The following is a 24,511-nucleotide window of genomic DNA, read 5'->3' on the forward strand; positions in this document are numbered from 1 at the left end:
CAAAGATGAGCAAAATCGGTAAAGTATGTTCAGAGATAGGGTCGAAAAAGTGTTATTTTAGAAGGTTTAGTAACAGGACTACAAGAAAAATATTTCACCGTGATCAGCCTAACTAAATAGTTTTTTTTTAACTTTAGTTATTTTCACGTTTGTTCAAACAAAACCACATAGAACAACCAAAACACAGGTGTGATGATTCATGCAGCGAAAATTACAACGGTTGAATCAACGCACTGCTCCTAGCATGAACATAAGAAATATTTGGAGGCTGACGAAGTCACAGTAAGCACTTCGTTTCTTTCGTAAAGACTGATGTCTTGTTTCGTTGTATGAGTTAAAACACACAATACAATCAATCTTAAGCGGTAGCTCTCATCACAAAAGCCTCCGAATTGGACATTTGTCAAAGTAATGTTCATGCTAGACGCAGTGCGTTGGTTGAACATTTTTTCTAGCGAATGCTCTGCTTTCGTTTCAAATATCAAGCCAAGATAATAATGGAATAATTTAACAAGCTTTAAATAATGGGATAATAACGTGGGTATCTTAACAGATATATCAGAGGATTGTAAGGTGATGTTTCTGATTTGATTGGATTTTATTTTCGTTACCAGTTCTCTTTTCCAGTAGATCATATCGTTTAGTATGTATTTATTACGTAGGTTGATGCATCGGTTTCCAGAGGCTTATCATGTACCACTGGCACCAACGTGTACAAATTTAAAAATAATAAATAAAACCCACCGCTTTTTGAACGAGTAATGCGAGAACAAATTCCTTATTTTATAATATAAGTACCCAGAAACATCGGATTTAACTTCAATTTATATATTAATAAATTAAGTAACCGTATCACATCACAATGGGAAGTATCTGTGTCTTGAGCTCACCCACTAAAATAAATATTTTACGAAATAAAATCTGCACAAAGTTTAAAGCTCATCCCCCAAACCCAATGTCAAAAGTTTCAATAAAATGAAAATTTAGAAAATGTAGGGGACATAAAAAGCTCAGTTTACGGAAAATAGTCAGACGTACCCAGTAAGTTTATTATTTTATTCGAACCCGTAAAATAGGAACATTTTAACTTTATGTAAATAACAATGTTCCGACACATCATCATTTATTTGGCAAACGCACCAAAGGTTAACGACGTGAGTAGCTTTATCCAGGCTCAATACCAAAGTAAGATAAGAATGTTTTGTTTTTCGCATATATATACTTTTAAACAAGATTGATCGGTTTAATTTAAAGTTTATCCCCACACGAAAATGCTTTTCATCAACAAAATGTTCGTGCAAAAAGGTTAAGGTTTTTAGGTAAAGCATAACTTTGTTACATGCCATCCGAAATTGTGGGAAACCATTCTCTGATATGCAATGGTTTTAGGTTGTAAGGTAAGGTAAGCATTTATGTATATTATACGTATAAGGTAGGCACGGTGTTGTTACATAAAGTTTTGTGTACGCTAAGCCATTATAACAGACCTAATTTGCTCTCGTGTACGTAAGAAACGTAAAATGATTCGCCAAAACATTATAAATAAAAACCTTTTTCATTAAGATTTTTCATACATTACCATCTCGTACATACAGACAACTTTTCAACTTTATGTGCGATATTATATTAGATTTTCAAGTTTATTATTACATTTCATACACTTTATGGGATATGAGTAGAAAGTCTAAAAAAAAAGTTTTTTTTTCATTTTCATTTTGAAGCAGGATGGTTGCTTCTGCTGTGCATATACATACATCATAGTTATTTATGCCACTCAGCATCATAATATGCAAAATTTTCAAACTTTAGATGCCTCTGCGGCATAAAACGTTGTACTGCGGCCTCGTGTCATAATAACACATCTAGAGCCTAATAAAGTACTTTGCACTCGATGTCATAAATAACTACTATGCAATTCTGTAGCGGAATAATCTGTTTCTATGTTAAAACATAAAAACATTCTGCGCTACATAAATCATAGCCACATGGCCCCTGTTGGAATCCTGAGTAAAACTACAGTAAAATGCAAATGTCCTCAGCACCGCAGATCGTCAACATTTTCAATAAGCAGTAGGAAAAATCGTCTCCAAACTGAAACTCGATTTATCTTATAATTCGCTAGAGGCGCACATCCATAAAACTAAAACTAAGTCACTCTATATGGAGATGGAGAACGTTTTTCCCACTGCCTGATGAGACATGTAAAATGGTGCAAATATTTTAGATTTCTTCCCCGAACCCGGCAAAATGGGCCACAGGTTTGTTCGACATGGAGTGGTATCGAATCAGTAGAAGGAGAGAATGACTTACACTTACTTACTTTACATTTACTTTTCCAGCGTTACAGCCACTTGTGGGTTGAGAATTCGGATCCAGCGTGTCCGGTCGTTTGCTGCACTTTGCCAACCTAGCGCTTAAAGTAATATGTACTAGTGCACTAGTGCTAGTGTCACACTACGATTATCTTCGGTAATTATTCGATTTTCTTCATTGCATAATTGTATGCAACACGAATCGTATGGAAGTATATTATCGCACTAGATGTGAAATTGTCAATCCGATTCCAGTTACATAAAACTAATTGGAAGAGACTATTGACACCCGGTGCCATTAGCCACAGTGTTATAAAGAGACTATTGGCACCCGGTGCCAATAGCATATTCGTTTTACTATATAAAAGACCATATTACCCAGAGCTTGTATTCATTTTGGCGTCGTTACCGATAACAGATGAATAGCCGTATGTGGCAGGTTAAGATTTCGCTTAGAGATAAAATGACGAATCAGTGGATTCGGAAACAAACGAAAGTGGTAGACGTGATGGAAAGGATAGCATCTCTGAAGTGGAATTGGGCAGGACACATTGCGAGAATGGCAGACGAACGTTGGACCAAAGCCATAATGAATTGGAGACCACCAATGCACGACCAATGGGCAGACCACCAGAAAGATGGGCGAACTCGATCAAGCGAATGGTGGGGACAAACTGACAGCAATAATGGCAATGGATCGTTCAGAATGGAAGACAAAAGGGGAGGCCTACATCCAGCAGTGGATATCAACGGGCTGATTAACAAGAAGGAAAAGAAGTACAAACCCATAGCCCTTCGTACGGGTCTAAAAAGACTGAAACAAAAGAAATTTCAACAATAATCTTCGACTGTTCACAGAATCAGCGCTACGACATAGCATTGCTCCTAGCACGAAAACTAATTTTTCCAACGTCAAAAAGGCTACAAATTTTCAAACATATACGCGTGTACGATGGCGTGTGTTGTGTGTACGCACAAAGAATAATGACTTATGTATTTACAAAAGGAATGCAAGGACTATTACCAATAAATTCTAAATGACGAATGTGTGTTAAATTAGTTGCTATATGTTCCGATAGCAATAAAATGAAAATTTAGATTCGTCTAACGATACAAACAATTGACGTTGCAAGAAGACTGATGGAAGACATCCATAGCTATTTCCCAAATCAATGGATATATGGGAAGTTTTCTGCAATGGATTTATAGATTGACAATACTCTACAGCATTAAGAAAATCTAAACAGCCTCGATGAAGCGGGTCTCTAAACTCGCTTCATCGGGGCTGTTTAAGAAAATCTATTGAGGTTCGGCTCTGATCGCACTACATTCCATAAAAATCGTTAATCCACCAAATTTTGCACCCCCCTCCTTTGTTCTTCTCAGCTCACAGTCTAAATATTTCATTATTTCTTCTCGCATCGAGTTTGTCATTCTTTCTATATTAATATTGTATGTGCACAACCGGGATGGAGAAGAGGGCTTTTTTCCATCCCGGTTGTGCACATACAGTCAATCCGGTACGTCAAAATAACCTTGCTCGGTATAATATTACGACTTCATTATGTCTAGTGGTTTTGATGATGAACCGCACGGCATTCATATTGTAACAAAAATGACTTCTTTGCAAACACGTATTGTAAACATCAGATAATTTGCTCATCATCGTTCGCTCTATATTCGTCTTCTACTAAAGACGTAAATTATATCTAATAGAAAAAGTTCTTAGCGACTGGTTGTTATACCTACCTTTCTTTTGACAATGTAAACGTGCTGCAAAAGCCAATTACTCACACCACATATTCTGATTTTAAGGACTCATTAAAAAGCATCCGAAAAAGATTCTAAGGAAAAGGGTGCTTAATATCTAGCATAATGTTGTTTGGATGCCTTGAATGCTGAAATGTTAATATTATCTTCATAAATAAAGGCACAAGGATAAGGAAAATTGAGATTGTCGATGTTTCCAAGGATGATGTTTGTTATTTTAAGAATTTTTGTGGTTAACACAAATTAAGTACATCTTACGGAAAATAAACGGATTAATCAAAATATGTGCTCCGACATTTCCTTCCGACTGTATTTACACGGTAGAATATTTACAGATTGAAATATTTTCTGGATTATGTCGAATGACCGAAATACTTTTGCCATGTTGAATTCCATAGTCGAAAAGGTTATACTCGTGTTTAATCACACAGATAAATATTTGGATTTAATTAAACATTATACCGACACAGCTCTACAGTTCAACAAGTCCGAGCGGAAACCTCATTAGTGCCGTATGGGACAAGTGGGTTGGCCTGTAGAGGCGCCTCATTTTTTTCATAGTACTTCGTTCTCTGCGGCTTACTTTCATGTGAACTGTGAACCAACTTCACATTTGTCATTACAGAACAAATGTCACCATATGAAGTTGGTTCAGAAAATAAGCGCAGTAATTGCGCAGTAATAAGAGCAGTAATTTTATGACAGAATGTTTTATAATATTAAAAAATCTATTACAGTTCTTCTTAGTTTCTATACATCATTCTCCTATAAGGGCCCTGACCGTGATTTGTGGTGTCGTGACAATTTTTAACGTTGCACGCATCAATTAATCAATAATTTATTAATATTTAATGAATTTCTTTAATTAAGTCCATAATTTGTGGTATTTCACATGAAGTTTCACATAGACCGCTATTTCGTAGCATCCAGATTTTGACGACTTCTGATTTTTTGTCTGGATTTTGACGCCTCCTTACTTTGTGCCTTCTTTTTTTGTAGTGCCACCCAAAGCATGATGTGTTACACGTGTTGTAATTACATTTTTTCAGCACACGTCGCCAGTGAAGACTCTGCAACCGGTGCTGCTGAGTCGACACCTTGGCCAGTAAGTATTCACAACATTCCATGACAGTAGCTGAACTCTTTTACAAAATATTTGTCATTTAAAATTCACAAAATTTGATATGCCCAAATACAAACAAGCATAAAAGAGACCTAAACTAAAACTCGCGCAAGGACTCGTGTACGTACTCGTCACTTATATAATTCATTATAATATGCAGGCCTCTCACACCTCCTTATTTCCTTATTTTTCCTTATTTTTATGAAAACCTCCTTATTGCTCCTTATTTTCTTAAAAAATCCTTATTTTCCTTATTTTTCGCAAATTTCACCGACAAAAAAATAAAAATTCATTAAAAAAATTCGTTGCGCGACGTTTCCAAATTACTTTTATTATGCAACACAAAGAACTCTAATAGAAAAGTGAAGTGGGGGCGCATTGTCGTTCCAATATGATTGATTTACTGGACCTACCATATATTTTTGTGGTTTCCTTCGATAGTTAGCACCACCTAAGAGGTGGCACCTCTCGAGTAGAACTATTTTATTTACCATTAACATCACCTTTAAGAGCGATATCGCGAAAAAATTAGCACGTTGGAAGACAAAGGTTTTTTTAATGGAATGACTAATGGCTCATTTTATTTGCAAAACATTTGTTTTAGTTGCAAAACGATTTTTTCGATATAACTGAAGCAAGAGGCAATGAATTAAGTTGTTATTAGGTTAGAAAGTGGGGCATTAATAGACACAAATTTTGGTTATGGTCACCGGTTAGTTCCGATTGATCTTAGGAAGTTATATTCGAAAATAAGGTCGATTTTCAATCGAAATTGGAGGCTTGCAATAAAAGAGCTCTGCGAAACTTACCCATGACAAAAGTGGACAATAACATCCTATGAAAATAAAACCCCATGACTGTTCTATTGCAAAATTCAGTAGGCACTATAATTTTAAATTACAATAAATGACTCAAGAAAGCTTTCACCAGGATTTCTTAGATAAAAATCTGCTGAAAGTTTTCTGTAAAGATGACTGATTGATTCCATCAGAAGGTGTCAGGAAAAATAGGGAAAAAGAATATGAATTTTATGCACCCCCGTGAAACAGTTCGAGCCTAAAACCTCTGCTAATCAAATTACTATGTGCAATCTTTAGTCTATAGTATAAAGACTGCCCAACTTTTGAAGGATAACGCACCCTATTCGGTTCGGTAAATATCAATTTTCGTTGCTCGAAGTCGAGTAAACTCGGTCAACTCCAAAATACATGAAAAATCGATTTTGTACTTTTCGAACAGACACTTTCAGTTCATTTCCAATCGTTAAATTTGTAAAATTTCGAAAGTTTTAAGTTGAAAAATTTGAACTTTTCTCCTTATTTTTCCTTAATTTCAACAAACGATTTCCTTATTTCTCCTTATTTTTGTGCTAAATACTTCTTAATTCCTTAATAAGGAGTCCGAAATTAGAGTGAGAGGCCTGAATGTGTGCTGTACTCTACAATGTAAACAGCCCTTATGCGATGAATTTCATTCCATTAATTCAAATTTTCGTTGAGCTATCGATCCAGGTGTTATTTATTTGTTTAACTAGAGCAGAATGGGGAAAACTGACTTTTATACCATGCAACCTTCCCAGAAGTCCCGAAATAGATACAATATTTTTCGCCGCAAAGAGCTACTGAAAGTTGCACACCCAAGAACAAAATTGCTACTTTGTTCCCTCTTACTGTGTTGTGAAAATAATATTTGTGTTCGTTTCATTGCTGAACGAATTCTAGAATTCTACCACTCCATTTCAATTGTTCAACTCCATCTCAACACTTAACAGATCTTCATCTATAAATAACTATTATGGCAACTTAATACCATAGACGGGTTTCATTTAAAAGTATCTACAGAATTGCATTCGCTATGTAGGAACTGGGTGGAGATGTGAATCGCTTTAAATAAAAACCGTTTTACGAAAGCATTAAGAATCATATAGTCGTAAAGAGGTGTACAGAAGAATATTTGATAAATACATTTTGTACAGAAGAGCGTCACGTTCCAGTCATTACTTTGTACCATTTTATCACCAAGTTTAAAATGAATTTAGAAAAGCACCAGACAAACGGGAAATTACAAATGTAATAACACAAACAATTAATCTCAATTCAATTTCATCAACGTATATACTGACACAAATGCGGGATGGAGAAAAATGTTTAAACGATGTCATTTTGTAGCTGGTGTTTATTCTAAAAGGGCTTTTTAATATTTGATGAGGACTTATACACTGAAATATTGTCTCAGAAGAATATTTCGAACGAAGTGAGTGAATTCTAAATTTAAAGAGATCCCTGATGCAGCGTAAATCGTATCATCCGTGGATAGTGGTCGGACGAACCGTTCTAGTGGTCTGGCTCCGAGACGCATATTACACATTTTACTCCAACGCGGCAGGTTTTGTTCCTACAGGTATTTATGAACTCCTCATCTGGTAGTTCATAAATACCCGACATCCAACATCCTAAGATAGTAAATCAATTTTATTTTTTAAAGGAGAGTATCTAAGAAAATTAGCCAGCATTCGGTGGTAAAAGGCTAAATGACAATAGCAGGCAAGGGCTGTTTAGAACAATGTTTTACGTTCATTTTGTCGACAATGCTACAATCTATTAAAAATTTAGATTCGACCGTTTTAAATTTACAGTCTTTGGATCAACATTTACCTGGGAAAACTTAACCGATTACACTTTACTACACTTACACCTAACGGGCATTACCCACGCCACTACCCATTTTAATAAAAAGAAGATAGAAATACACAAATTAACTTCATACCATCACCGCTTTCGTTCAGATCTTTTAATGGTTTCAACGCCGTTGAAAAGAAAATTTATTTGAAAAAATGGTAAAAACAATTGAGCAAACATTTGTGAAGAAAAGCATGAAAAAAATAGAATGTGAAAATGTCAGAAGGGATTTGCAAGCAATATTATACTCTGGTGACTGAAACGTTGCTACTGATGATGATGGTGTATGTGTGTGTGTGTGCAGCATCGAATGAGTTTAACTTGAAAACTTTTGGCAACGTGAGCAGAAAAAACCCCTCTTAAAACCTCTTTCGAAATTATTTATATAAGTTTGAAGTAAGAATTGAGAATGAAAGTCGAAAATTTCCGATTTCAATGTACTTTTACAATTCCCTATTTTTCATTAATGGTTTAATGGATGTTTTATGCTCTAAATAAATTTATGGTGCTCTATACGGAATTCGGTTTATAAATGTATGTAACGTATTGATTAACAGCTCGTACGGATGAAGTGGTCGATCGTAAAGTAATTTTAAGGTTCATATCGATGCTACCGCAACCATTTACGGCTGCGTCCCAATAAAGCTTGAAAATACATGGAAATGATCGATTGTTTGATAACAATAATTTCCATTTCCACAGGGCTTTGTGAGGAAGTAACATTTCCATCATTTATCTCATTGGTAACTGATTGACTATTATATGCTTGAGAATCGAAAATTGTACATTACTTACCAACAAGGCAAATGATGGAAATGGAACTTCTTCTGTAAAATTTATCGATCGAGGCAAAACCGAGGAAAATGGTATTTATTGTGTGAAGTTCGACGCGAAACCGAGGTCGGGAAACACACAAGTACCATTTCAATGATTTACCCCTTTGCCATAATAATGATGTTACCTCAAGTTTTTGTGCGGAAAATCGTTGTTTTGAAGAGTGTGGAGTAAACCACACGTGTCAAAACAACGATTTCCGTACAATTATGTAAACTATTTTACTTTGCTAGTGAGGTAATGTGGCCTTTCCCTCACTAGTGAAGACCCTTTCCATCGCTCGTAAAGTAAAACGCCATACTTTACACGTGAAATAATTTGATATCTCGTATCACGATGATTCATCTGGATACGAGATATCAAATTACTTCACTGGTATAGTAATGTACTATTACCTCTTAAGTTCGGCGAAAGTGAATTTTTCTTTTGCAGACCCACTGCGAAAAATGAAATTTAGCATCAATCGCTCCAAGTGAAAACGAGGAAGACGAAGAAGAACTCTGGGTGCCCCTTCCTTACATTGGAAATGCTTCCAATAAAGTTGCGGGCTATCTACGGAAACAACTCAAATGGAAAGTAACTTTCACTCCAGGAGTAAAAGTACAAAATTTTTAGACCCGTACGAAGTACTGGGGTCTTATAGGTTTACGCATACGTTTGTAACACGTCGAATTGGACTCCCTGAGTAAGGGGAAACCTATTGTGGTTGTCTAGAGATGCCAAATCCGCGAAAAAAAAAATGTCCGTCTGTCCGTCTGTCTGTCTGCACGATAACTTGAGTAAAACGCATCCGATTTTGAAAATTCTTTTTTTTCCCGTTTGGTAATGTCAAAAGACAGGCTAATTTCGAAGATGAGTGATTTTGGATCGACCCCTCCCGAGCTGTGGCCCAATAAGTGCTTTACGGTTTTTCGAAGATATCTCCGGACATTTAAACGTTAAACTTGTAAGTGATACGTCAAATAAAAGGTATTTACAATACCGATCGACAAAAAAAGGTTTATGGAAATCGGATGACCGACTCGTGAGTTAGACCCCTTGGTGTGGAACAGGCACAGGGCGGCAAGCAGTTTTTGCTTGTAGGTCGGCCACATTTGAACATATTTCGTCTGTTTTAGCTTTATTAGATAGGTATTGACCGTACCAATCAGGGAAAAAAAATTTATGAAATTATGTTCTCCGGAGCGTGAGCTAGGTCTCTTGGAGTGAGCTCTTATCTGGCTACTCGGAAGTACAATGAACGTGGTGTATTTTGACAATATATCGAGTAAATTTTGACCGAATTTCATGAATTTTTTTTTGTTTGAAAGGTATTAACGAATGTAAAGCGTCGGTACTATTTCCGATGTCTCCTAACAAAATGGCTGCCGGCGGCCATATTGGATTTTAGTAAAATAGAAATATCTTGGGAAAAATGATACTTAGAGAGTTTCTGTTAACATGGAAATAATTTGTTATGTGTGTGGGGTGTTTCAGGCATTCCATATATGGACATCTATATATATCTATATGCAGCTATATTGAGCTATATACAGGCATATTGAGCTATATAATAGCATATTCCTCTGTGAAATGTTTATTTATAGTAAAATATAGTTAAATATAGCGGTATATAGCTGTTTAAATAGGAATTTATGAAATTTGTCTTCGTACGGGGCTGTCTATATTGCCTCCGGCAATTTAGTTGTATATGATAACAAGGCAAAGAGTGGATAATGTAAGTGATTTTAAAGGGAGAATAGTTTTTCAGCAGAGAAGAAAATGAAGTAAGAGAAATGAAGAGTTTCACATTAAAGGCTTTTGATACGAATAGGTGTTTCGTACGGGTCGGCGTTAGCTATGTTTTAAATAGCGTCAAAGACAAAGAAGAGAAAGAACCACCAGGAGTATACAAGATTCCATGCAGTTCTTGTGATTCAATTTATTTGGGTGAATCACTACGTTTCGTGGAAAGAAAAAACGATCACGAAGGAAATGTAAGACGACGGGAATACAAAAAATCTGCAGTAGCAAGACATGTTATACGTAACAAAAATCACAAAATCGATTTGGAAAATTCAGAAATAATAATAAAATAATAATAATTACCACCTGCGAAGCATCAAAGAAGGTTTAGCAATTCAGCAATACAACGGTAATTTAATGAACGTGAACAAAGACTTAGTTTTAAGTCGAGCATGGGCTCCAATAACTCCAAAGATATCAGACTTCACTGATTTCACTTAGCAATCCTTTCAATATCATTCACATTTTATTCCCTGAAGACGACAACTGTTTGTTTTACGAAAGCTCGGAAAAAATAAAAAATATTTCAAAATATAACCACGCATCCAATTATTAACAATGAATAGCACATAGGAGGTAAACTAACTTACGATTAGCTTTCTGTTTACGATAAAAGAATGGAAGCTACTCCCACTTTCCATTGTTAAAATTAATGGCACGATAAGAAGTTCCAAACAATGGCGTAATCTACTAACTATATGCTGACCGAAAGTAGTTCTTTAGGGGTCAGTCAAATTTTCTTGAGTCGAAGCGTGCGCTCCATACATTTTGATTTTCATTGTTCCGAACTTGTGGAATGTGTCAAACCAAGGGTAAATTATTTTGAAGCGTTTGACACTTCCAGCAAGTTCTTTGTCCAAGTCAAATTTCCCCTTCAAAATCCTACAATCCTGATTTTTTTAACGTGCGCAATATCTATATAAATTCGTTGCTTTTTAGAAAGAAACTATGGATAGCCGGGATAGCACAAAAATATGTTCTCTTTATCATAAATACTTTATGGTTTTCCGAACTTATCGTACATTTTAGAGAACCACATGCGGAACGAAAACAGACTGAACGACTAAATTATATTCTGCTGAGTAAAATTTCGATACGACGAAACTGTATTCTTAATAAATAAGAACTCACGAAATTGAAATCCTCATTGTTCCAGTGTTAACACATTCTTTGTGAAATGGGAATTCATATGCACCCCCACATAAATAATATAGTCTACAGTCTACACTACCAACAGCAAACGCAATAATGTACCTCCATTATTTGTCAAGAATTTCTCATCACCCCCAACTCAAAGAAAATGTCTATGAATGTTGAATGCATACATTCACTGTCACACCATTATCTTTATACAATGGAAACAGTAAAATATCAACTTTATTCGTTTCAACTGCAATAAAACAATAGAAAGTGAATTCACCTCATCTCTAGTGTTTGTTTTAATTGCATGGTTTATGCATTCGCGTTCCATATATGGGATAACTGACATGCATATTCTACATCTGAAATGTTGGTGCAGATAAAGTTTATTCATCAACCTGGATTTTTTTTGTCTTCATCCCATCCATTCGTAATATAAGTTGAACTGTTTAATGAAAATGTAGAAATAACAGTAACGCCGATGAATTTCTGATTTTCTTTTGTTAATTACACTCACTCGTCACAGAGAACGAAACTGAACTCTGTTGTAGAATGTAGAATCTGACTTGTGAGTTCACTTTTTATACCAAATGGGACAACAATGGAAATGTACTTCTTTTGTGAAATTTACCGATTCGAGGCGACGCCGGGGTTGCATAAAAATTGTAGCATGAAAGTTGTAGCACGAAAGTTGTAGCATGAAAGTAACGTTCTTAAGCACATCCAAGCTTACTAATCTGGGTAGTGGGGCATTCAGTGTACACGTATCTGAGTCTAAAGGTCTGCTAAAACCTATGCGGGGTTCGGAATTCACGTTAAGCATGTGGTCCAACAAACAGGTTATGGTTACTCACAAAAATGTCCTACTAGTGCATCTCTAAGTTATGACCTACCTCATACACGGGCTTCTTCAGAATGTGCATGGTTGTATCGGGAGCTAGAAGATTTATCGTATTTGTGTATTTGCTGTGCAAGAGGTTTCACTAAGTACACCGCATATGTGGGTGAGAAGTTCTCAATAGATTTACCAATTTAACTTCGTTGGGACTGTGAGTATATACATGTTTATACAACAAGAGAATTTATCGTTGACAGCATATAACGAGGTTCATTTGGCATATAACAATACAGCAGCTGTTTGCTCTGAATGGAAAACATGCGATTGTGTAAATGTGGGAGTCTCACTTACGATTGAAATAATTACCTCCAAACCGAACCAAATACCTCGCCCTCGGCTCGGATATACTTTACACTTTTCCGAAAGACAGTTACCGAACATTGCTGCTCAAAAACACACTTGTGAGTTTCCTTTCATCACAAAATTGATACGTCATGCAATGAATTACTTTAGCAGCATCTAATGTGCCATATAAGGACCTGCACCGTAATGACATGACGTATCTGCGGGAAAATGTGTTTACTTTCGAGAGTGATGGTTGTATCCAACATTTGTTACTCAAGAAATAAACGAAAAAAAAAACGTTCGAAAAAATCAAGTAACATCGCATACTAACTCTCGCAGTCTTTCCGTCGACTCGAGCTGAAATCGTCACACTTACCAAAATAAAACGTTCAAAGCAAGCACGTAATGCACTATTTATGTGCTCCGCCTTACGTTTCTTTTCAAAGTCGATTAACCGTTAATTACGTAATAATTTCGAAAGTATTTTTTGACGCACGCTTCCCGAACACACTTTCCGCCGAGTTTTCTGTTCGCGCAGAAATTTCAATTTCCTGTCCTGTAGCATAAGAATTAAAAGAGAATTTGGAAATGATTTTCACATATCCAGATCTGTAGTCATATAATGAAAGTGGACATAAAAAAGCAATTCACCAATGTGACTACAAAGCAAGGCGATATACGAAGGTGAATAAAACCATATCAAGTTTCTACAGCAATTAAAAATTCTGCACATCATGCTTTCAAACATGAACAACACCAACAACACAAGTTACACACGCTAATTTAATAAATTCCCTCATAAGTACCACTTAAACGTAAAGTGTATGTTTCCAGCTAGACATTTCAATTTAAGTACATGTTATGTTGCAAAAACACAATCACAAACTCTCTGTTCGGAATATATAAAAAAAATGGAAAAACATAAAAATTATGTTCTTAGAATGTAAACTTTGGTTCATTTCATGCTATATAGTAATTGCTATATATATATACACATACATTTCCATATACGAAGGCATAGCAATTAGATATTCATTTTGAAATTTGAAACATGTTATTTATGTGTGGAATGAATGAGAAAAAATTCATAGGAAAATTCTAATTATAATTGAAGGAAAACAGAGAACGAAAAAGGAAAAAAAAAACTTTTCATAATGCAATAATAGGAAAGGTATTTTGCGTTAATTATTCAGACAATGTTACGCTTTTATTGAGAACAAAAGTTAATTTTGAAAAAAAAATATTTCTGTTAAGTATCTCGAACACAGTGTTCAGCTCTGTGTTCGAATAAATATTTTTGGTACATCTTCCTCCCCCATATTCAATAACGTTTATTATCGCGCAAAAAATAAGAACCTTTTTAGCACGGAAAATTCGCGAGTAAATGAATTAAAACTTTTGTTTCAATTTTTATCAAACTAAGCTCAGGATAGTTTTTTGTGGATTTTATTTGTTTCACCCCATAGGGAAAGTGCATTAAGACACAGAATTTTCATCAGTAAATTCCGTAAACCGACACAACAGTTGGATGATTATGTTGGTCTGCCTTAAGTGTCCACTCCACTCAACAAAAAGTACTCCGTGAGAGAGCCGTGAGAGAGCGAGCTGCGAGCCGTCAAATAAACAAAGGAAAAATTGAAAAAATTCAATTTTGTCTCTCACACGTACAGGCTTTAACATTTCAAATGTCTCACTGTCATTTTTTTCAAAGAATGCCATTGTGAATTCGCAATGACACAATGAAATTTCTGAAAAATTCGACAGTGAGACATTTGAAATGTCAAAGACTGTAGTACTTTTTTCGTAAGAGGAAACTAAGCATTTCAGATGGAAATACAATGACAACGGCTATCTGCCTTTTGAGAGCACCGCTCTCTTTCCATTCCACACGTACATCTCTCTCTGCGTTTCTTTTGTTGACAAAATGTGGAACAGATGTAAAACGTAAAAATGTTTAATTGAGTTTGATTTACTCGAGAGGTAATAAGACATTTCCCTCGTTAGGAACCTTACCGCAATCATAAATTAAAATAGCATATCAGTGAGGTAACTCGATATATCGTATCACGAGGAGTAAAAGTACCTCGGGCTGGCGCAGGGCTGTATAGTTTAGATACGAGATATCTAATTACCTCCATGATACAATAATCTACTATTAATTTACTGAAAAATTTACTCAAAGTAGATACTCTATATGCAAACAAGCTTCTTAAGTGCGAAAGGAATTGTTTGTTATTCGCCCATGAGCGAGATTTAGTAGCGTGTTTCGTTATTAATAGGAGGACTGTTGCATTGATGGGAGGAATGCATAAATAGTTTTTCAAAAATAAATTGTTAGCTCGTAGTTTTTTCCAATTAATTAGACAAATTTACGAACATTTTTTATTGAAATTTTCATACTGCTTGTTAAAATATGTAAGCTTATTGTTGGAAATAAGTTATAGGTAAAATCGAAATAGTTTAAGTATCTATATCCAGTTGTTTTAGGGTTGGTAATTTTGTGTGTTATCTCTCTGTTGTGGTGGTGTGAGGAAGTTCATTCGGGTTTTATAATAATAATAGAGCTTAGTTGTATATTTTTGGCCGAGACCTTCTTCAAATCTATTTTTTGCCATAAGGGCTCATTTTGGTGCAAATTTACAAAAATTCATCTTGTTGTCTTTTAAATTTTTGTACATTTGCACAAAAATGAGCCCTTATGGCAAAAAATAGATTTGAAGAATGTCCCAAGCGCCCTGAAGCTGGTGTTGGCAAAATGGAAAGAAGCATGCAACAACGGTAACTTCATTCTAGCTGTATTTCCCGACTTGAAAAGAGCTTTTGAGACAATACATCGACGAAGGCTGACTGAAAAGCTGAAAAAATTTGGACTTCGTCCGAAATTGATTCAATGGTTCGAGCGATACTCACAAGGGAGAAGCCAGCGTACAAAAGTGAATGGACATTGTCCGGGACCTGTCAGCAGAGCCTAATATTTGGGAATCGTTTTTGGGAATTTTGGGGAATTTAGGGAATTTTTGGGAATTTAGGGAATTTTTGGGAATTTTGGGAATTAATTCCCAAAAATTCCCAAAAGATTCCAAAATTTCTTTTTTTTACAGTTCTATAATTAAAAGAATCTACACATGGCTAAATTGCTGCCTACATTTTGGGACAAAGTTATAATTATTTTAATGATAATTTTGGACTAGGATTCTTTTTAGAAAATGAACGACCATCGTTTGGTGTTAAAATGTGTTAGCTTTTAGTAAAAATTTAAATGTCTCTCAGTCCGAATCACGAAAATTGACACATATTTTGAGGTTTCTTGGATGTAGGTTGCATCCCCGCAAACATTTATATTTTTACTGAAAGCTAACACATTTTGACACCAAACGATGGTCGTACGTTTTCTAAAAAGAATCCTAGTCCAAAATTATCATCAAAATAATAACTAGGTCCCGGCCTTTGGCGGGTAGGTCCCTTGACTGATATTAGATAATTTGGGTTTACACAATAGATAGATACATAATATATGGGTAGTATTTAATGACATGTTGCAACTAGATACGGTTGTACCATGGGCATGGGCGTCATGGGCTTCAAAATTCGAGGGCGGTAGGCTGGGCATGGGCACTTTCATAAAACGTGGGCGCCCACCAAACTAGGACTTTTTATCGTACTTCATTCAATTCAAAATTGTCATCAAAATCATAAATCAAATAAAATCGATGAATTTTCAACGAATATCAACCACCTTGCATGTGAACTTCATTAAATGAGTCCATAATCATCTTGTAAGACATAATTTGTAACTTTATTTCGGTTAAAATTGAAAATAAAAAACTGCTTCAAAAATCTTTGGAGTAGGTCGACTTACCCACATATTTGACATCGTAAAGAATACGAGCCCGATAAGGAATAGGGCAAGTTTGATATTTTTGGACATGTGTGGTCTCAGGCTTTGAGATATAGTAGCAACAGAAGCTAGAGCCAGCAGTGGATGAGCTAGACATGACCAGAAAGCTTCCCGATGGTGAAAAAATCAGTGAAGGTTGTCCACATTCATACAGTAAAAATTTTAAATTTCTTGTTAGTGCATATAATTGCTCGGTAGACCAGAGTCAACCAGTACATAGCAACTAATTTCATTTTTAGTCGAACTTTTCCGTGCACTTCCATTAAAAAATCTCAGTAATCTAGGCACCCATAAAAAAAAATTTTTAAGATTTTTTGATATGTTAAATAAGATGTGCTACCAATAGTCAATAAACCAATAAAATGAAAAATCGGTTGGGGTGCTCATTGACAAAACAATAAATTTGGACTTTGATGCCTCACCGTGACTCACAGCTACTGCCTTTCGACTCGACGATACTTTTATTGGAAACATCCGTCAATTCTCTACAAACTACCTTTAGATCAAAATCGACCGGGTCGGTTAATTACGGGGTAAAATTTTCTGAAAAAGTCATGATTTTGAAATTTTCTTAGAGACGCCGCGAGCCGGAGAGGTCGTTTAATAAAAAAAAAACTTTTTCTACGGAATGGTCTTATCTCGTTTTTGAGAGTTTTATCCGTACGTTGATGTACACTTTATTCGTAAATTGTTGTACATTTAATCCGTACTTTTATTATGTGAAAATTCAACTGCCACAATTGCGATTTATATGGGACATTCCAGCTAATTTGTAAATTTTCGAAATATTTTCACCAAATGAAAACCGATTGCGGTAACCTTTTTTTTACTTGAAAGCTGTTGACCAGACGCGTCGTAAGCCCCATATTAGGTCGGTGGCCCAAAATCTCGGGGAGATACCACCATAAAAGTGTATGCTTTGTTTCAGCAAATTTTTGAAAATTCTAGTTTATTTCACTAAATCTGAACCAGTAAACTTTTTTTTTGCTGAAAGCTGACAAGACGCGTAGTTTGACACCAATATGAGGTCATTGGCATAATGTCGTACATTACGTCCTTGTCCTCGCACACGGTTGAATTTCTTTACTTTCGTCCCTTGTGATCCAAATAACTATTTGCTACGTCGAATCTGAAACTTAAAAAGTACCACTGTGCCACTTCGATTCTCTCAACGGCCTGTTAGCTCACCTGGAAAGTCTCAGTCTGGCGTGGGAGAGGTACCCTGTTCAAATCCAGTGAAAGCTTTTTTCTTTTTCCGCGATCTAGAGTATCTACAAGCATTTAGCGGCCTGCTCACACACTCAGATATATCAACCCACCAATCCGTATCTAGTCGGTCGGCTGAGCTCATTGACGAACTTAGCCCGTAGAATTCAATTACGATTCGATTGAAACCAATTTCAAAATTTCCTGTAAGAACTTTATTTCGAATTTTTTGGGCAACTTTTTTTCAAACTCATTTCCAACTTTTTCCAAAAAAAAATTTTGGTAACGGACACTCATTTCCAACTTTTTCCAAAAAAAAATTTTTTTGGTAACGGACACTCATTTCCACCTTTTTCCAATAAAAATTTTTTTTGGTAACGAACACTCATTTGCAACTTTTTTCAAAAAAAAATTGTTTTTGTAACGGACACTCATTTACAACCTTTTTCAAAAAAATTTTTTTTTGTAACGGACACTCATTTCTAACTTTTTTCAAAAAATTTTTTTTTTTTGTAACGGACACTCATTTCCAACTTTTTCCAATAAAAAATTTTCCAACTTTTTTCAAAAAAATTTTTTTTTGGTAACGAACACTCATTTCCAACCTTTTCCAAAAAAAAATTTTTAGTAACGGACACTCATTTCCAACTTTTTTCAAAAAAAAATTTTTTTTGGTAACGGACACTCATTTCCAATTTTTTCCAAACAAAAATTTTTTTGGTAACGTACACTCATTTTCAAATTTTGCAAAAAAAAAATTGGTAACGAACACTCATTTCCAACTTTTCTTCAAAAAAAAAAATTTGGTAACGGACACTCATTTTCCGCCGTTAGACCCTGACTTACAGTCAAGGGAATAATTTTGCCCCGAAATGTAGTCAACAATTTAGCCATGTGTATAATACTCTTAGATGCTCGTAAAACATCAGGAAAAGTTCAAAAACCTTTAAAAACTATGAACAAGCAAAGAAAAATATTTGGGAACTTTTTTTTTGTAATTTTAGGGAACCTTTGAGAATTATTTCCTAAATACTTGGCTCTGAAGGGTATAATTCTCGTAAATGTACTCGCACCAGCCAGGGGTGCGCAATTTTTAGTTATTTTTTTCTATTTTTGTAGGCCTCTCCAAAGCTGACATCAGTACAACATTACAATAAGTTAAAATAATTATTCTTGAGTTATTGCCGAAAAAACGTTTTCGGGACCCTCTGACATGCTTTTAACTTTGAACGCTTTAACCGAAAATTGAAAAAAATATTCGAAAAAAATGAAAGATTCGATTCTCTAGAATTAAAAGATCAATCTAACGAGCTATCACTCCTTAAAATCGGAGACCGCTTGTTCCCCTATCACTATCACCTGCAGTTTTGGCGATATACCGCTTAAGAGGCACCGGCACTTTGCTGAAAAGCATACATTAGGGAGATTTTTAAATGCTGGATTTTAGTTTACTTTTGATGTGATACCTTTCCACCAGAATCCTTTTTCAAAAATGTACGACCGCAATTCCGACCACGAATGTGTTAGCTTTCTACAGAAAATAGATTTGGTTGTAGCAGTTTGACCAGCTCTGAGAACAATGAGCAGTTTATGAAAATTTCGTTAAACTGCTCACTTTTCTCAGAGCTGGTCAAACGACTACAACCAAAACTAATTTTTATTTAAAGCTAACACATTCGTGGTCGGAATTGCGGTCATACATTTTTCAAAAAGGATTCTGATGAAAAGATATCATTAAAAAGAAAATACGAAACACGCGAATGTAGGCTACAGTGCGAACTTTTCTTTGTATCTGGTTTCAAGGACCCAAAAATTGTTGATGCATTCGAACAAGTTGCTCCTCGTATTCGGATAACCGAAAAACATGAATTCGAAATATTAGGCGCACCTATCTTTGAGGAAGGCTATCCGATTGCTTTTGGAAAAAAATTCGAAACTCTGAAACTTTTGGCATCAAGACTTGAAGGAGTGAATGCATAAACCGCTTACTGTCTACTAAAGAACTGTTTGTTTATCCCGAAATTGACCTACATGTTGAGAACGTGTGCATTTTGGAAGTACAGAAGCCTAACATCGGACATGGATAATTTCTTAAAAGTATGCATGGAGTGCGTAGTTTGGTGTCTCACATATTACACAACATGGACAACCAAATTACATTACATCATTATAACGAATCTTTGGACTACTGGAATACAGTTAACCATGGCGAAGTTCCGGAAAACAAGTCGATACAAAAACAATGGGATTTAATCAATGTAGAAAGAATCATTGCCGAAGAAATTAACTACGAAAACGTCAAGGATATCACCCGTTTTAAAGCTGTACAAACACCAGAGTCAGGTGGCTGGTTATGCGTTATCCCATCCAGCAACATTGGTACGGCGATGAACGATCAAGATTTTCAAGTTTGTGTTGCTCTCCGTCTCGGTGTCAACTGTTACTCCGCACACAAATGCATATGCAATTCGTTAGTAGACGAATCTGGTACACATGGCCTTAGCTGCCCGAACGCTAAGGGAACATATCCAAGACACGTTATCCTCAATCAGATCTTCAATAGATCTTTGACATCTGCACGTCGTGGCAATTCATTGGAACCGATAGGCTTTTCACGTGACGATGGTAAACGCCCAGATGTCGTCACACTCGCACCATGGTCTAAAGGGAAACGATTAATTTGGGACGTTACCTGTGTCGACACTTTGGCAGCATCATATCTTCACCTTACAAGCAAGGTAGCAGGTTCAGCGGCTGAACGAGCATGCCAACAGAAGCACAGTCATTATACGAAACTCAAAGCGTCAGGTTTTCTGTTGGCTGGTTTAGAATTCGAAACAATGGGCCAGTGGTGCAAGGAAACAAAATTATTCGTAGATTCAATTGGCAAAATGATAATTGAAGAAACTGGTGACATTCGAGCAAAACAATTCTTATACAACCGTTTATCTTTGGCTATTCAACAAGGCAACGCAGCCAGCATTTTAGGTACCCACCCAACAAACAATAAGTTTGACGAAATTTTTAAGTTATAAATATTTAGAACCGACAAATGTAAAATGATCATAATCAGCTTCGATAAAATAAAAGACTTTGCTTCTTTGAAATATTTGTTGTTGTTTTTTGGGAATTTTTAGGAATTTTTGGGAATTTTAGCGAATTTTTGAGAATTTTGGGAATTTAGAGAATTATATCCCAAATATTAGGCTCTGCCTGTCAGTAAAAATCTTGGGGTCACACATGGTTCGGTTCTGGGAGCGATTTTGTTTATATCATACATAAATGACATTCCACAGCAACTGAAACAATCGTTCATTAACCTATTTGCGGATTACACATTATTATATGTGTGTGGGAACGACATCGACGAGTTACGACGAATACTGAACGAAGACTTGGTGAGAATCAATGATTGGCTACGACTCAATAAGCTCAAACTAAACGTGGGAAAAACTAAATGTTTAGTTCTTGGAAATTTACGCGGCGAAACGGCATTAAACTCAATCATTGTGGACGTAGAAGAGATCGGAATAGTTAACGAAATCAAGTATTTTCGAATAATCGTCGACCAGGATCTAGACTTCAAAAGTAACAAGTAACACCTTGCAGTCCTTGGACCTTTAGCCATTCGGTTCAGGAATGAAGAATTTCATGTACTTTCCTCCCTCATAGTCACTACATCGCTCTGCGCGCTGAGCCTTCAGCCAATCCTTGATTGAGCTATTTGGATTTGTGGATTGATAAGTATGCATTGAAGATCCTGTCATTGTTATCGACCTCTTCAATAAATATCTTGGTCCTGAGTGTCTTTCGGCAGCACTTCACTGACAAGTTATCCTACCTTCTTCGGTCTCTCGAGCATAGATTAAATTAAGTCTTAGACTTTTTCGGCTTTTGTCAAAATAAATTTTTGCTAAAAAGAAAGAATTACCGCATGTCGGTTCGATAAATTTCCGAATAACGCACACTTTCCACATGAACGCAAAACTTTTTCCGTTGCCTGACGGTTTTCGCAGTTTAAGCACCGACAATATTAAAAAAAAAGAAAAGAAAGAAAAACTACATAAATCTTGAATGATATGTCTCATCATCATTGACCATAAATTATCTTCTAAATTATCTACAGAAATGAAAAATGCTTTCGAGGTCACATAGAATATATAGACGGAAAATATCAAAAGAAATTTTCCGCTCAATAAAAACTAAACTAAAGCAAAAGTTGTTGTGTGTAATGTACCTACTTTACTTATCAAGAACCATCTCATAAATACAACAACTGATTTGAATAAATTTGCTTAAAAATAGGGAGGAAGGAAGAAAAAAAAGTTTTCTTTTTTGTACTTGGAGTCGTTTGTTAAAAAAATAAAATATTATGCAACGCCAAACCAACAACACAAGATACAGTATGAAGCCTAAAGACGAGCCGGTAGGAAGGTGTAGCTGATGTATCGCCGTAATGTATAAAAATGTTTGCGGAAAATATATACAATACAAACGAATCCTAATAAATAATTCAATTCTCCTGTGGGTAATGGTATTTTTCTCTTTCATTCTTTTTTTTTGTTACCAGAAGTAATGTTATGATCCATCAGCCCGTGGTGTGATGGTTTCTCTCGTTTTTGACAAGGTTTTATGATATGATAGATTATTTAGTTGATGACTGTGAATACGGATGCAAATAATGCCGGTGTAACGGCAATTTTAATGAAATTTGAGCATCTAAGATAGTTTACTGTTGAAATTTTTGCACGTGGATTCCACGTGGAATTAAGGCTCGGAACAGGTCGACCGAACCTGACCTGTGACCTGAAATTGGCTTACCTAATCAGGTCAGGTCAGGTTGCTTCAAAAAAAATGACCTGACCTGACCTGATTTTTGAAATAACTGACATGACCTGGTCAACCTGAATGACCTTATCGTAAATTCGAAATCTTCACTATAAAACAGTAATTTATCGACATTCCCGGCCTCTTTACTGACCCACAAAAAAGATTTCTTTAGATTTGTAATGTGAGCTCTAAATCTTATGTAAAATTTGAGCAATCAATCTTTGGGATGGCCAAAATTGTTGAATGAAATTCTGAAAGAACAACCGAAATCAAAACAGGAAAAGAAGCCTCAGTTATAATTCAGCTATGTATTCAAGAAAATTAAAGCGTGAGTTTACTAATGTGTAAAGATTAGTCAGATGTTAAAGAACTAAGCTTTTGAATCTTCGTAGCAGGACTTGACGCTCATCAACGCTGAGATTGTTTTTTCCTGCAACGATGCACAAGTGGGCGTCACGATGCACAAGTGGGCGTCACGATGTGCACTCGTTTAGTGAAATCTTGTTCCAGACCCAAATTGAATTGGAAGGAAATCTCTTGCAATCGCACTTAATCCAGAAAGTCTCTTTGATTTCCCTTCCAAAATTCAATCTGATCGACTTTGGAGTGCTTTCGGAGGTCATCGTCGTCGCCATCCATATTCTCTGCATTGGTGGAAGGGTGTTTTCTCTTTCGTGGCGGGTCAGGAGCTGAAACTGCTTCAGGTGCTGGTGCTGACGTCTCGTAGTTTTTGATGAAATAGTTCATTAAGCTACAAACGTAAATGAGACGTTTCATAATCCTTCGATGTTACATCGAGGGATAGAATTTATTGTTCAATGTGTTATAACCTATCACAATGAGATTTATTGAAAAGAGACAACATCTACAACTGAAACTAGCTTACATAGCAACATTCTGTTACTTGCAATATAGCATACGTTTAGTAGATCATTTTTGCGGCAAAAATTGAAACCAGATGTCTTACATGCAGCTTTTATAATATAGTGAAAAAGCTGAACTGCACGTTCTGCATATTTATTCTTCAGGTCATTCAGATTGACCAGGTCAATTCAGGTTTTTTCAAAATCAGGTTTTCAGGTTTTCAGGTCAATCAGGTCAGGTCAAAATTTAAAAGATCAGGTATCAGGTCAAATCAGGTTCAGGTGATCTGACTCAGGTTTCAGGTCGACCTGACCTGATTCCGAGCCTTAAGTGGAATGGAGGGTATTATCAAAGGGTATTATCAGGTTGGCTCTAATTGCTTTTCTATGTCATGCGTTCTGCTGTTCTAATACGTAGAACTAGCCGAGCTAGACCTAATAGGACTGATATCAGGCTCAAAGAAACATTTTCTCATTCTCTTAACCTTGTTGGATGCGTTCTTTGTCACATCTTTGTCTTAATCTCTTAGTTATTAACAGTTCGCGACCAACCATTTTTTGGAATTGGAATTAATTTTTAAATATTAGAACTTAATTCCCTCGAAAAATACTTTAATTTACCTTCAAATCATTAGGTACTCGAGTATTACATTTTAATCTTTTAGACTTTAGTTTGAAATCTAAAAATTTTCAGATGTAGTGACATAAATGTTTGCCGTGTTAAGCCTGTTACGTGTGGCATTGTGCTTTGGAGAGCTTTCGAGAGCTTTGACCTTCTTTTGGCAACACTGCAAACGTCAACAAGCGTTTTGTTTCTGTGTCTGAATTTAATTATACTTTTTGTAGTCAGAACTGACCAGAAAAACATTTCTGTTGACTAAATCTCAGT

General features: G+C 35.8%; 2 long non-coding RNA genes across 2 annotated transcripts; one reads left to right on the forward strand and one right to left on the reverse strand.

Annotated features, from left to right (window-relative positions):
• The first annotated feature begins 278 nt into the window (after nt 1–278).
• Nucleotides 279–18,055, forward strand: LOC119074941. Its single transcript, XR_005087276.1, has 3 exons — nt 279–437; nt 5,893–5,904; nt 18,029–18,055. It is a non-coding gene; the product is annotated as an uncharacterized LOC119074941 (long non-coding RNA).
• On the reverse strand, nt 16,810–24,511 carry LOC119074944. Its single transcript, XR_005087278.1, has 3 exons — nt 24,501–24,511; nt 17,701–17,710; nt 16,810–16,979 (listed from the first exon to the last, which is right to left on the reverse strand). It is a non-coding gene; the product is annotated as an uncharacterized LOC119074944 (long non-coding RNA).

This window comes from Bradysia coprophila, unplaced genomic scaffold, assembly GCF_014529535.1.
Source record: "Bradysia coprophila strain Holo2 unplaced genomic scaffold, BU_Bcop_v1 contig_151, whole genome shotgun sequence".
Classification (NCBI taxonomy): Eukaryota; Metazoa; Arthropoda; class Insecta; order Diptera; family Sciaridae; genus Bradysia; species Bradysia coprophila.